General features: G+C 46.3%; 1 long non-coding RNA gene across 3 annotated transcripts; it reads right to left on the reverse strand.

Annotated features, from left to right (window-relative positions):
* Window positions 1-2,241: 2,241 nt before the first annotated feature.
* Window positions 2,242-15,297, reverse strand: LOC119473086. Of its 3 annotated transcripts, none has more exons than XR_005202260.1 (3): window positions 15,085-15,297; window positions 14,589-14,812; window positions 2,242-2,391 (listed from the first exon to the last, which is right to left on the reverse strand). It is a non-coding gene; the product is annotated as an uncharacterized LOC119473086 (long non-coding RNA). The 3 variants fall into 3 exon arrangements; XR_005202259.1 differs by lacking the exon at window positions 2,242-2,391 and adding an exon at window positions 5,274-5,656; XR_005202258.1 differs by lacking the exon at window positions 2,242-2,391 and adding an exon at window positions 13,511-13,552.
* Between the last annotated feature and the right edge of the window lie 10 nt (window positions 15,298-15,307).

The raw sequence follows: 15,307 nt of genomic DNA on the forward strand, positions 1-15,307 counted from the left end.
AATTCAAGATCAGCCTGGGTAACAAAGAGAGATTCTGTCTAAAAAAAAAAAAAAAAAAAGAAGAAATTCACACAATAAGATTCTGGCTGAGGTTGGTTACCCCACCCTCACCATACTAGGACCTGTGCCCATGCAGGGGATGTCAGCGTGTTTGCCATCCAGTTCTGGTTCTTTTCATAACTGAGAGTTGGATGACCTGCCTCTTGCCACCTCATGCTTATTTCCTATTTACTGATTAAATTTCTGTCCCACATTTTCCTTCCATTGGGCTTCTGCTTTGGTTTTTGGGGGTTTTGTTGTTTTTGTTTTTTTTGCCTGTTTGGCTGGTTGGATTTTTTGGTTTTGCCTTTTGGCTCCCAATATTACCTTGTTCCATCACACTTTCTCTAGTTTAAAACTGATGAGGGTTGGGGTTGGCTGTATTTACTTACTTGTTTTTCAAAATATTATTTATTTTAGAGGGAGGATCTCTGTCGCTCAGGCTGGAGGGCAGTGGTGCAATCATAGCCCACTGCGGCCTTAGCCTCTTTAGTAGATGGGACTACAGCATATGCCACCACGCCCAGCTAATTTTTAAAAAAAAATTTGTAGACACAGATCACTATGTTGCTCAGGCTGGTCTCAAGCAATCCTCCTGCCTCGGCTTCCTAAGGTGCTGGGATTACAGGCATGAGGCACCGCACCTCTCCTGATGTTTATTTGTTTATTGATCGTCACCTGCGTCTTCTTGTGCTTCAGCTGCATCTCACCAGGGCTGGTCCTGGAGAGAAGAAAAGAGCAGGTGGTGCCCTCCCCCACACTCATCTCGGCCTTCTCCCTCTGATAATCTTCTTTCTGCATTTCCCTGTTGCCAGGATCCAGCTCCCCAGTTCTACACAGAGGGTCAGACCTCCCCACACGGCTTATAACTGAGCCTGGCAATGTCCTTTCTTTCCAACCTTTCTCATCTCCTCGTCAGCAAAACTGAGCTGCTCTCTATGCCAGTTGTTCCCAGCTGCAGCCTTACCCTTAGAAAACTGGACTGATCTTAAGGATAATTGACGGATAGTGGCCCCCAGCACACTTAGTTCCTTAGGGGAGGAGAAACCCAATGAAATGGCTTCCTGTCAGCATGTCAGGCACAGGAATGAAGAAGCTAAGAAAATCATTCTGGGGACTGCCCTTCATGGGAGGTTCTTTGTTCCCATCTCCATCTCTGCCAGTTTCAGCTTGGTACTGAATTCAGAGTAGAACCACTGAATTTATCACAGACTTTACCAAAAGACACACACCCTCTATGAATGAAAGTGGCAACTCTAACAGTACATTTGAAGGCTCAAAATCATAGTCTTGGAAACGCTATAGATTTTGCCATTCGTGTTTGATATGGAAGTTGATTATACCAATAAACAAGCTTTAAATTCACTCTTTTCTAGAGGCACAGAGCTGGGGTGAGGGATTTGTCTATACAACATAGCCTGGATAGCTTTAATAATTGATATTTAAATAATCTCCCAACTATTTGAATGTCTAATGTCTGTGGGGAAATTGAAAGGCCTTGTTTTGTTGGCAGTAATAATAATTGGATTTGCAGCAACAGGGCATGAATGACTAAAGTCTACTCTGGGCTCTGCATTTTTGCCATCATCAGGAATTTTGATGAAAAAACAAAAGCTATTCTGGAAAAACAATTTGTACCCAAGCTTTATATAAATGATTGATTTCACCCAAATTCATAGTCAGTGGTATTTAATCAGTCCTTTTCATCGAGATGTTGGACAATTAATCTTGGGCCAACTAAACATTCATTTGATTTAGATGTTAGACTTTCATGAAACTGAAGCTGATTCTTTCACACAGAGCAAATTCTAGCCAATGTCTTGTTCTCTAAAATTCTCCCAAAGATATTTATTTTAAGTTTCTCTCAATACCAGAGGCAGGAGTGACTAATTGAGCTACTTGGGCTTGTAAAGAAGCATTTATCCTCTGGAATTTTATTCTATTCTCATGGAGTATCTAAATGCTTATGGCTCTTTTTCATGCTGTGTAAAATATGACTTGCTCCATATAAAGTTCATGTAGGGAATCAAAATGCTTGGTATAATCAACCGGAGCTGCTTAGATGTAAGCTCTTGAAGGAGACAGCACTTCTTGTTGGATCCAAGTCTGATCTTAAGTTTGACAATGCAGGTCTGTGTGTGGTGAGGAGTGGAAGGACAGTTGGTGGAAGGAGAGCCCCTTGATGTGCACAAAGGGCCTTAATGTTAAGATTAGCTAGAGTCCCTGGCCATTTAATGAGGAGGCTTATGGCTTCTTCTTGATGGAAATGAATGTTCTTACTTCTCCCAGTCATGTTCCAGCATTGCTGTCCATGTGCTATTTGAAGTATCTGAACCTCCCAGATGCCAGTCTCTGCGGGGGTAAGACAGGAAATGCAAAGTGGGTTTGGCCCAAGTACAAAAATGTGAACTGTAACAGAGAAAGCTCTGTGGGATGGCCCCTATTATTTTTATACTGTTTCAGGCTAGGTGTTGAATGGTGAGTAGCCCGGCTCTGGAAATGGAGCATCAGGCCACTTTGGTTCTTAAGTGACAAAGTCCTAACTTAAGGACTAAAATTGAACTAACTTGTGCAACTGATTTAAGCAAGCAACTACTTGAATTCATTGGGCAGATTATGGGATATCTCACACAGGATCATGAAAGGCACAAGCAGGGCCCAACAGGTCCCTAGGATGCCCACTCTCATCTCTCCGCTTCCTCTGTGACTTCGTCCTTCTCCCTTCCTGCAGACTGTGCTCTCCACAATATACCACCAGCAGGCCCTGGACTCTCCTTGCACAGCTTCAGCTACATTGAACGATGCTCTCACTGGCACGGGTCCGAGTGTCCTCAGGAAGGGACTTGGATAAGCTGTGCACTCCTGGGTGGCTCCATGGAGGCTGGAGAGCAGGTCATCTGGGAGGGAGAAGCATGAGTTGGAAGAGAAGGCAGTCTCTGGTGGAAGCAGATAGGAAGGGGAGCACCAGTGGGCATGTGCAAGGCAGACAAAATAGCCCTCCAACACACAGGGCAAGATGGGCACTTATCTCACTCCGGGCCGTTAATCCAATTGAGATTGGCCACAGGTTTTCTACGGTCTTTTAACCAATATCACTCTGACATGGTTGTCATTTAATGGTTTAAAACCAAAAAACAGCAAGCAATGTCCTAACCCACCTATAGCTTTCCATAATACAACCATGGAAAGAGACAGAATTTGGTGGTTTGGTTATATGGTTGTGCATCATAGTGTAAAGCAAAGACATAGTGAAACACATAATTAAAATAGACTATACATTTGTTGAGGGCAGAGAGCATGTCCTATTCATCTTGGATTCTCTAACAGTGCTTCAAAAACATAAACACTCTATAAACGCATATGAAATTAAATTTGGGGGGGGAAATGCTCTGGCAACATTGAGGCAGGAAATCAAAAGCAATGGCTATGGACGCAGTGTTCTTAGTAGAAATAGAAACAAGCACTTCGATGCTAGAACAAAGCCAGATTCACCAAAGCACCCCCATAACATAACAACATGGAGTTCGCCATGTGGAAGGACCAGAGCACCTCAGGCAGGGAGGAGCCTGATGGCATTTCTTTTAGGGACTGATCATTGTGACTTTCCTAGGAGTCTGCAGCCACCAGCATGCCCAGACGACCAGGCCTCCTGTAGGAGGCCAGAATGTGTTTGAGGTTGAGATTACTATAAAGGTAAGATGTTACCCTTATGGCAAAATTTTCCCTATCCTGGAAGCTAAAAGTGCCTGTTAACCTGTGTTGTCCAGTTTCACGTACTGTAAAAAATCCCGCCATCAGTACCAAAGCATGGATCGCTGCACTCTGCTGCAGGTCACAGCTGAGGCTTCCCCTAGTGCGGCCATTCTGCTCGTGGTGCATTCCCGTCCATACGGCCACACAGGCCTGAGGCCTTAATTCATTCAGCAAACACTTTTCCCTCCTGCTGCTTTTCTTCCCCATCCCCCTGCTTAGTAGCCTCTTTTCTCTCCAGGGCATCTTCTCAGACTCACCCCTGCCTCCCCTCTCTGGTCCTCTGTGTGTCTGCTTCCCAGGACTCTGCCTCACAGATCTCCTGAACCCCTGCCCCCCAGGGCCCAGACACTGCTTAGCCCTACGGTGGTGCTCAGATTAGAAAAGACTGCTGCTGTTGGGTCACTGACAGCTGCATAACGAACCACCCAAACCAGTGGCTTGACAACAACAACTCATTATTTCTCACAATTTCTGTGAGCTGGGCAGCTCAGCTGGAGGACTGTGCAGCTGGTCTCTCCTGGATTCAGAGCCTCTTTTCTGGATTCAGAGCTAAGAAGGGGCTCTGAGGATCATGGGCTGCGTGGAGAAGGTTAGGCTTGCTCCAGACAGCACTGCCAGCTGAGAGTAACATCAGCCCACTCTGGGGAAGAGCTTCCTTCCAGTAACAGAGCGGTGCCCCGGTGGGGAGGCTTCCTGTGGCGTGGTGAGCCTCTGACAGGAGCGCACACGCGGAGGAAGGATGGCCCCTGCTCTGAGAAGCCTGAATGTCATGGGTTCTAAGAGCCCAATCTGCTCAATCTCTTCCCCATCAGGAGTTGGCACTCTTTTCTGTGAAATGGGCTCCCTGCTAACTGTCAGCCCCATGAAGGCAGACATAAATTGGCTTCGAGTTCCTCGTGCCTTCCTTGGCACAAGTTGCTCCGTGCACACGCAGGCAATGAATTTGTGGTCTTGCACATCCTCATTATCTCAATGGAGGTTAAACAATGTAGATCCACACAAGCTACCACACTGCTCAACTATCATCCTCCCACGGACCTACCAAAGAGACAAGAAAAGGTACCCACACAAAGACATGGATACAAATGTTTATAGCAGCTTTATTTGTAATGGCCCCCCCCAAATGGACACAGCACACATATACGTAAGTTGGTAAGCACATCAATAAATGGCCTATGATGGGATGGGATAGTTCCCTTGATGCCCTTCACAGCAGGAAATAGAGTGGTTCATTTCATTCAGACCACAGAGGGCCACTCCTTGTGGAGGGAGCATGGGGGCCAGTGAGTGCAGGAACCAGAGCAAATGAACTCTGCAAAGGGCCTGTTGCTCCTCTCCGGTGGGAGCAGGCTCTTTGCAGGCCCCACAGCAGTGTCTAAGCATGTTACAACCCATGCTCTTTCAGCTCTGCCATCCAGGGATGGCTAAGTGCCAACCAGCTCAGTGGAGGGTCAGCGTGGCAGCCCCTAGCCTCTTGGCATCCAGGAAGAATCAGGTGACACGATCTCTTTGAAAGATGATGAATGTGGAAGACTTTATTGAGCCGTGGGTGGCTGTCAGCAGAAAAGGAGGCTGGAAAGGGAGGTGCTCTTTCCCTGATACCCAAGCGGGCTCCTCTTGGAAGCCACATCGGATGAAGTTAGTTGTGTTTATCCATAGTGTGGACGCCAAGTTGCTTCTCTGCTTGCGGCTCAGCAAGCCGTATCCTCAACGCTCAGTTGCTTGTGTTGCTCTCCCAGCCGAAGTCTTTTGTGGGTACAAGATAGGAGTGGGGCAGGCCAAAAAGGCAACATCTGGGCACTGTTTTCACTTAGGGCTGCGGTTCCAGGCTTAAGGGTGGAGTTTAGCCGGGAGCCCAGCCCTTCTGTATCAAACAATGAAACAATCAATAAAACTCATTAATAAAAGAAATACCCTCCTGATACACACCGCAATGTGAATTTAAAAACACTGTGCTAAGTGAAAGAAGGCAGATATAAAAAAGCTCATTCTTACGATTCCATCCATATGAAATTCTGGAAAAGGCAAAACTATAGTTGGTAGAGAAAGTAAGATAGTGGTTGCCAGAGCCTGAGGGGATGGAGGAGGGAAGGGAGGAACATTTTGGGGTGATGGAAGTGCCAGGTTTGTGTGGTACTTATGCAACTGCAGACATTTGTTAAAACTTGTCCAATGACAGAATTTATGAGCGATTTATTGTGCTTCAATTATACCTCAATCAAGTCACTAGAAATGTGATTAGACTCAGTTTTCAAGCTTGAGAAATTTGGGAAAAGTCATATTTAAGCACCTTGGCAGACTGCATGATGGGAAGTGGGGCCCCGATCAATTCTCTTTAGGGCTGGGGTCCCCAGACTGTGTTTCCAGGGACTGGTGCCCAGGGTCCATCAGATGGAGGGAAGAAGGATGACAGCACCCACCACAATGGCGGCAGGGGGACAGGATGTGGCCGTGCCTCAGCGGCTGTCGTTCCAGCCTCGAGGCAGGAGCTTCTTCACTCCTCAGACCCTTAAAGTGAGACAAGACTAATGGAACGGCTCTGCAAGAGACACCTCCGTGACAAACCCCTCCACCACTGCACCTGGCATCTCTCCAGCAACCAGGGCTACTCCACCCCTTCCTGCACCACCAGGCAACTCTCCAATGATGAAACACACCCGTCAGGTGGTAAACGTGACTCAGGACTGTATACCCAAAGTTAGAGGCTCTAACTAATGCAGTATGAAAAATGACTTAAAAATACCTGCCCCGCAACACACTCGGGGGAAACAGAGCAAAAACTAACTCTCACAAATGAAATACCTCAATTATTTCACACTAATATTCTAATATGATACAAATGGCATTATGACCACCAAACAGGAAAGAAATCCTGGAGCAGAATCTCAAGCCAAAGAGGCATGTTTAGGCAGAGGAATGACATCATCCCAGAACTATGAGTTTGAGATAATGAACTCTCTGTGTAAGGAATTTTGTAACCTGTCAATCACATGTATGAATCTTTATCATTCTTGTTTCTGATAATACTAACCTTGATTGATTTTGATCCTTAAAAATACCAGTTCTGCAATGAGAACACATGGACACAGGGAGGTGAACATCACACACTGGGGCCTGCCGGGAGGTGGGGGTAAGGGAGGGATAGCATTAGGAGAAATACCTAATGTAGATGACGGGTTGATGGGTACAGCAAACCGTCATGGCACGTGTATACCTATGTAGCAAACCTGCATGTTCTGCACATGTATCCCAGAACTTAAAGTATAAATGTATATGTATATATATTTTATAAATAGATAATACCAGTTCTGAGACAGCTTTCAAACAGCTTGCAAAATCAAATTACAGTCACTGATGCTCATCATGTTAGAGTCTGTGTGCTGTCTGCCCAACTAGACAGACAGCTTCCTGAGGGCTGGGATTTGGCCTTACAACCTCCCAGGCACAGCACCCAGCACAGCTTGTCCTCTGGAAGCCCCAAAGATGCAGACTTGATGGCTGGAGCAGAGGTTAAGAGCCCAGAACTGAAAGTCAGAAAACCTAGATGTTGGTGCAAACTGCTGATTGGCAATCATATCTCCCGGACCTCGGGTTCTTTATCTGTAAATGGAGGCTCCATTCCTGCCCACTCTGCAGGACCCAGGGAAGTCAATGTGGAAATCATAAAATGCCATTTATACCAGAGGCTTTAGATGAGTGGGCGGAGTCATCATATCTCATGGGTGCCTAGACAGTTGTTGGATAAGATGCTTAATATAGGCCGGGCACGGTGGCTCAAGCCTGTAATCCCAGCACTTTGGGAGGCCGAGGCAGGTGGATCATAAGGTCAAGAGATCGAGACCATCCTGGTCAACATGGTGAAACCCCGTCTCTACTAAAAGTACAAAAATCAGCTGGGCATGGTGGCGCATGCCTGTAATCCCAGCTACTCAGGAGGCTGAGGCAGGAGAATTGTCCGAACTCAGGAGGCGGAGGTTGCGGTGAGCTGAGATCACGCCATTGCACTCCAGCCTGGGTAACAAGAGCGAAACTCCGTCTCAAAAAAAAAAAAAAAGATATAGATAAGGTTGCCTTTGCTGCTTTCTCCTTTTTGTAAAGACTGGTGGCTGTTTTATTGTTACTACGGTATCAAGCTTTCATATAAACAAAGTGTCTTGGTGATATAATGTCTTAACAGAAGGACTGAATCTCTAATGCTGACGTGGGCTTGCGGGGAGCTGGCTGTAACTGCATGTTCACCGGAACACAGGATCACTATACATTCACACTTGCATTTAAAGTTGGATTTACATCGGCAGCCTAATCCTGTGCACAATAGACATAAATATGTAAATAAACAACATAAACAAAACTAAACATGTCACAAAACAAGACCCAAAAAGAAAACATTTTTTAAAAGGATGAAAAACAAACAAAATCTATCTGGGGGAGGCTCTGTGGCTTGTTGTGGGTATAGTCTGCACTTAGCTGGAGAACTAGCTCTAATGACTTGGCCCTGCATAGAGCTGAAAAGGGCCCCAGAAATGATTCTCCAAGACCATCAGGAGAAGTGTGTCTACAAGACCTCTTTCCTACTACTTGGGGATTCAAGAAGAGACTGGTTTGGTTATTCAATAGGCGAGAAATCACTTAGGTGGCCAGGCGCGTGGCTCACGCCTGTAATCCCAGCACTTTGGGAGGCCGACGCAGGTGGATCACAAGGTCAGGAGTTTGAGACCAGCCTGACCAACATGGTGAAACCCCATCTGTACTAAAAATACAAAATTCCCCAGGCACGGTGGGGCATGCATATAATCCCAGGTACTCAGGAGGCTGAGGCAGGAGAATTGCTTGAACCCAAGAGGCAGAGGTTGCAGTGAGCTGAGATTGCACCACTGCACTCTAGCCTAGGTGACAGAGCAAGTTTCCGTCTCAGAAAAAAAGAAAAAGAAAAAGAAATCACTTAGGTGACCCCTATGGGGTCTTTTTCCCTCTGACTGCTCCACTGGTGCCAGGTGGCAGGCTGATCTTGCCCAGTTCCTGGCTAACCAGACTGCAGGCTGTTGAATCATGGGACCCATCTTTGACATCTGGCTTTTGGTCTTGGTGCCCAAAGGCTGATGCCCACCACTCACGGAGCTACAAGCTCCTGCTGTGAACCTATGATTTGTGTCCAGTTGGCTGAATGCTGCTCTGAGTTTTAGATGAAGGAGTCCACCATGGGCCTCTACCCCACAAGGCAAAGGAAATTAGGAAATGTATGTGGGGAGTCTCTTAATGAGGCAATCCATGCTACCATTCAACCATGGCAGGCTAGATAATGTCTTCCTAGTCTCCTCAGATTTTCAGTAGCTTTTTGGTTAAAAGCCTGAAAATTAAAGTTTGAAAGAGCCAGGAAACTGGCCTCATTCCATGTGTTAATCTGTTTCAATAATGCCGTCTCATATGACCAGAGGTTCCTTACAGGTGCAGTGGCCATCTGTCTCACAACTTCTTTGGCTGTGTCCAGGTCCTCTGGCTGGTAATTTACGTTCATTCTCACTCACGGGCCACGCCTCCCCATGAGGTCCTGGGCACTCAGAGGCCACGTCTACCGGTGGGGTCCTGGGCGTCTCTTTGCCAACCCTACTCACAGAACCCTTCTGTGAACTAGAGCCTTGCATAATAAGAACTTTGTTCTTCTCAATTTTTTTTTTTTTGACTGAAAGGAAACATTCCCCCTTTCCCTGACTTTGGCTTCAGTTAGTTACTTCAAATGGCAAAAGTTATTAAAATTCCAACATGGAAACTTGCTTAATAAACAGGAAAGGAGTTTTGAGGACCCACCACTGAGCATGAATGTTAACCCTGTGGTTACCGGTCCGTAGTTTAGGCAGTTTTCAGGCTGGCCTTGGGCAGGGTTCTCCCTCCGTGGTAGGTCTTCCTTGCCACTGTTCCTGGCTGCTGCTGTGAGCTGTTGTTATATGTACCACATACTTTTCTAATATCAAACTTAAGAAAACAAAAGCAGGGTCATATGAAATGATCTCATTTATACATGATCTGTGTAATCAGAGATCCATTTTTAGATGACATTTATTCCCTCATCAACTAAATACAGGGTGTTTGGTTCAATGAGGTAATTCAAAAAGAGAACAAACAAATCGAGGAGCCCAAACATTAAAATCCAAGGGAGAAAAGAGAAATAAGTCACCAAACACATCTAAGGTAGAACAAGAAAACGTTCAGGGGGAGCAGAAGGTTTTTGCATCACAGCCACACTTTATTTTGGAAGAGGGAGGAAAAAAAGAAAGAAAGAAGGAAGAAAGAAAGAAAAAAAGAAAGAAAAAGAAAGAAAGAGAGAAAGAAAGAAAGAGAGAGAGAGAGAGGGAGGGAGGGAGGGAGGGAGGGAAGGAAGGGAAGAAAGGGAAAGAAGGAAAAAGAGAGAGAAAATGTGAAAATGTGGTCTGGGCTCGAACGGCGAAGCAGGGAAAGCCCCTGAAGGAGGTAGCATCAGAGCTTGGCCTTAAAAGGTGGGTAAATGTGGCGGATGAATGATGTGCATAAATCCTTTGATGTCCTCCTCTTGAGAAATAGGATCTACTGTATACCCCTCCTCCTGAATGCCTGTAGGTTTTGTGAATGCTTTGACCAATAAAATTCAATGGCATTGATTTGTGTCAGTTACCAGGCCAAGACCTAAAGATACTGGCAGCTTCCTCTTCTTATCTTTTGGAATACCTGATCTTGGATCTTAGATCTTAGATCTCCCTGGGATCCTAAGCCATCATGCTGGAGAGGCCACAAGGAGGCACTTCAGTTGACAATCTCAGCTGAGTCAAGCCTTCCAGCCATCCTGCCCAAGGTGCCACACAGGTGAGTGGAGCTGTCTGGGACTCTCCAGTCCAGCCCATTTGCCAGCTGAGTATCACTGATGATCTCCATCAATACCACATGGGGAAGAAGAACCGCTCACTTGAGCCCTTCTTAAATTCCTGATCTCCGGGATTGCATGCATAATAAAGTGGTGATTGTTCTTTAAGCCTCTAATCTGGGGTCAGTTTTGAAGCAGTGATTGGCAACTGGAATAGTTGGGTTTTGACTAGCAGCAATAAGGACCCAATGGCATCCCAGAGAATGTTGTAGGTAAAGCCATGATGCTGTGAAGATGCAGAGAATAAATGCATGTGTTTTGAGTTTTGGGAGACTGGGAAAAGTATAGGAAGCATAAGAAAAAAATCACTATTGTACATGTTTAAGGGCTAAATAGAGAGTCTGAAGGTCTCTGCGTACATTATGTATTCTTACTTACGTATAGTTAATACAGCGCCGCTAACATTCTATAGGGCTTTATTATGAAAATGTATAAATATATATAAACAGAGAATAGCATAACAGTCCCCTGTTGTCTCAGTCTGTTCGGGCTTCTATAACAAAATGCCGTGATAAGGTGCCTTATAAACAACAGAAATGGATCTCCCACAATTGTGGAGACTGGAAGTCCAAGCTGGAGGCACCAGCAGATTCGGCGTCTGGTGGGGGCTCACTTCCGGGTTCATAGACGGCGCCTTCTCACTGTGTTCTCAGATGTTGGAAGGAATGAGGGAGCTCTCTAGGGGACCTTTTTAAAACGGCACTAATCCCATTCATGAAGCCTCTGCCCTTAACAACCTTATCACTTCCCAAGCACCCCATCTCTAACACTATCACCTTGGGGCTAGGATTTCAACACATGAATTTTGGGAGGACAGAAACTTTCAGACGGTAGCTCCTGAACATAACATAATTGGGGGTCAAGGACTGCATAAGCGGTTTCCTGGCAAAAGAATGAACTCTATTTTCCACTTTGTTCTGAACTATTTTAAGTGAAATCCCATACATTGTATCATTTTACCCATAAATACTTCAGTATATAGTTCTAACAGACAGGGCTTTAAAATTATAACTACAATACCATTTCACACCTAAAACATTTAGCAATATTAAAATGAAGCCCACTCAAATGTCGAGTCTCTCTTACTGCTGGCTCCTTGGAGGCAGGGTCAAGCCGGACCCGGCCCTGCTGTGGCTGGTCTCTCTGAGGTCTCTCATAATCTCTTAGACCCTGCCCTCTTCCCCAGTATGCATTTGGCTCATGGCACACTCGCAGGGTGATGGCACTTCCCATGATCCCCTATCCACTATTGCCAGATAACTGAACTAGAAGCCACTGAGGGAGGACCACTGAAGCCCCTGAGGCACATGGAAGGGTTTGGGGTGCCGTGTCTGGACTGCGTTTGAGAAGGTCAGTCTGACACTATGTGGAGTGGATTGGGATCATCCAAAATGAGAGCTCCAGGCCAGGGGAAGGGAGGAGCACAGAGGTGGAGAGAGGTGGAAGAGCACTGGGTAGGGAGCTCAGAAGCAGAGGGCATTTTGGTACTAACAATAATACATTCGCTGAGTGTTTACTGTACACCAGGCTCTGTGCATCTGATCTCTTAACCCAGTGTGATAGATGATATTGCCCCCATACTACCTTTGGTTTAGAGACGACAGGTGATTTACTTACACAGTTTGTGCCCAATGCAGAAAGAGCTGGAACCCAAAGCCTGTGTCCTTAGCTACTGTGTCACATGGCAGAAACAAAGGCTCTGGGGTTCATTTGGTATGGTATATCAAGGAAGAGAAAATGTGCACTGTTAAACTGAGTGAGGCCAGGTGGAGACTTTGGGAAGCAGGGGAGTTTTGGTGGAGCGCTGAATGAGCTGAGTTACTCAAAGTGCAGTCTGAGAACTACTGATATCAGCATCCTCAAGGAACCATTACAAACAAAATGGAGACACCTGGGCCCCGCCCAAGGCCTACAAAATTCCAGGGGATGTGACCCAGAAATCTGCACTAACAAGCCACTGGAGATTTTTCAGACTAAGTTTGAGAAACACTGGCATAAAAAATCAGACCCGCTTTAGCAGAGGGAGACAGGAGGGTCTCGTACATGAGAGGGATGACAAATTTAAGTGACTAGGAAGAAAAGGACTTTTCATAGTGTCTCATGTAATTAGCATTTTATAAATGCTACAAACTGAGTGTTTGTGTCTCCCATAAATTCATACATTAAATCCTAACTCGTAAAGTGAGGTGTTAAGAGGTGGGGACTTTGGGAGATGATCAAGTAATGAGGATGGATCCCTCATGAGTAGGATTAGTGACTTCATAAAAGAGGCCCCAGAGAGCTCCCTCACCCCTTCCACCATATCAGGACACAGCAGGAAGATGCAATCTAGGAACCAGGAAGCAGGGCCTCGCCAGACACCAAATCTGCTGGGGACTTCATCTTGGACTTCCAGCCTCCTGAACTGTGCGAAAGCCATTTCTATTGTTTATAAGCTACCTGGTTTACAGTATTTTGTTTAGCAGCCCAAATGGACTGACAGTAAGTAAATATCGTTGAACAAATAGACAAATGAAAAGGAACTTAGATATCAGCTCAAGAACTGACATAGTGTCTCCAGGCTGAACACATGAGTTTAGCAGCCCCTCTGAAGGCAGACTGAGAAGCTCCCGGCTACAGAACATTCTCTGATCATAACCCGATTAAGTGAAGATAATGTTTTTTTTTTTTTTTTTTTTTTTTTTTTTTTTTTTTTTTTTTTTTTTTTTTTTTTTTTTTTTTTTTTTTTTTTTTAGATGGTGTCATGCTTTGCAGAGACGGAGTTTCATCCTGTTGGCCAGGCTGGTCTCGAACACCTGAGCTCAAGTGATCTGCCCACCTCAGCCTCCCAAATTACTGGGATTATAGGCATGAGCCACCGCACCCCACCTTAAGTGAAGATAATTTAAATGTCATATTAGAACCAGATATTGGTAGCAATTTGGGGTAAGGAGAATGATCTCTGCAAGATAAATAAGAGATTATAGCCATTATGTTTAATGTATGTTCTAAACCAATCCAAACAGAATATTGGCTTTTTATGTGCTTTGTTTTTCTTTGTAACAATAAATTTCTTGTTCCGGCACATGCCTAGTTACTTTTAAAACTCCTATCCCCTATTCTACAGTTTCCTCAAGGGTTTAGAAGCATTTCCCCAAGATAATCCATGTGTAATATTATCCGACATCCTGGGCAGTACTGTTATTTAACTCTCAGACCCACTTCGCACTTGTTTCTTTGGTCTGCCACCATCTGCCTTTGCTAACTCAATGTCAGAAGACTTCTTTCTCCTGCCTGCTGGAGAAATTCAACTGCACTTGATGGAGAGCTAATTATATGGAAGCATGGTAAGTGGTTACCCCTGGAAAGTATAAAAAGAACCAGCTGGGCACAGTGGCTCACACCTGTAATCCCAACATTTTGGGAGGCTGAGGTGAGTGGATCACCTGAGGTCAGGAGTTCGAGACCAGCCTGGTCAACATGGTAATACTCCATCTCTACTAAAAATACAAAATTAGCCGGGCTCCATGGCACATGCCTGTAATCCCAGCTACTCAGGAGGCTGAGGCAGGAGAATCGCTTGAGCCTAGGAGGCGGAGGTTGCAGTCACCCGAGATCACACCAATGCACTCCAGCCTAGGCGACAGGTGAGACTAATAAAAAAAAAAAAAAAGTGAGAACCTTGATGAAGGAAAGAGTTAATCAACTCAGTTCAAGGCAGATCTGAGATGGGAAGACAGGAAAGGTAATCTCACATCATCATCCTTTTGTAGCCCAGGCCTAGAGAGAGTAATAGGTGACCCGCTCAGAGTCCCTTGGGGTAAGGTAGTTCTAGTTTCTGTTCACCACCCCGCCTTTCACGTGTCCTCTACATTCGAACAGGCCGGTTACTGGGATGCAGTTCTGCGTCTGCCTTGGGCCTCACCTTAACATCGCTGAAGTGTGCCGGATTACACAGCTGGCAACAAGAAGCAGTGGTTTTGCTCACAGCTGTCGGCCACCAGGTTCCTGGTTTCTCAAAGGCTTTTCTATTGGAGAAGTTTGGGTGAGCCGATTTCCTGGACTGCAGTTCTGAACCCAGACTGTGGAGTCTTTCAAAACATCCCAGAACACAGCACCGCCTAAGGCATCCTTAAGAACAGCTCTGAACTAAGGAAATTCCAAAGCCCACTATATAAACCAGGCAGAAGCAATGCCGCCAAGCAGTGAGGGAAGGAGATGGGGAAGGAATGGGCGAGGTATCAGGGGCGAGTAGGGGGAACAGAGGCGCAGCTGGAGTGGGCAGAGAAACTGGGGGAACCAGGGAGAGACCCTGGCGCTGGGATCCGGCAAGTCCTCCCTCTGAGTGACCAGGGGGCCTCGTCCCTTCTCCGGATGCCTTCTGCCCTTCCCTGGGTCTCCGGAACCCAGCCTGTCCTCACCGCTTATCGCGTTCGCGGCGGGCGGCGCTGGCCACGCGGCATCCCGCGGCCGGTGGTTCTCCGCGGCCGCGCCCCGCGATCATCCCTGACCATGGAGCCCGGGGTGCGCGTTCCTCGTGGGGCCAGGGCTGGAGAGGTGACCTCGGCGGTGCTCTCCCTGGCGCCGGGCGCAGCCCCTGGCCCGCAGCCCTTTGGCGCGGCGCCGACCCGCCAGGTCCCGCCC

Source organism: Cebus imitator, unplaced genomic scaffold, assembly GCF_001604975.1.
Source record: "Cebus imitator isolate Cc_AM_T3 unplaced genomic scaffold, Cebus_imitator-1.0 Scaffold131, whole genome shotgun sequence".
In the NCBI taxonomy this organism is placed as follows: Eukaryota; Metazoa; Chordata; class Mammalia; order Primates; family Cebidae; genus Cebus; species Cebus imitator.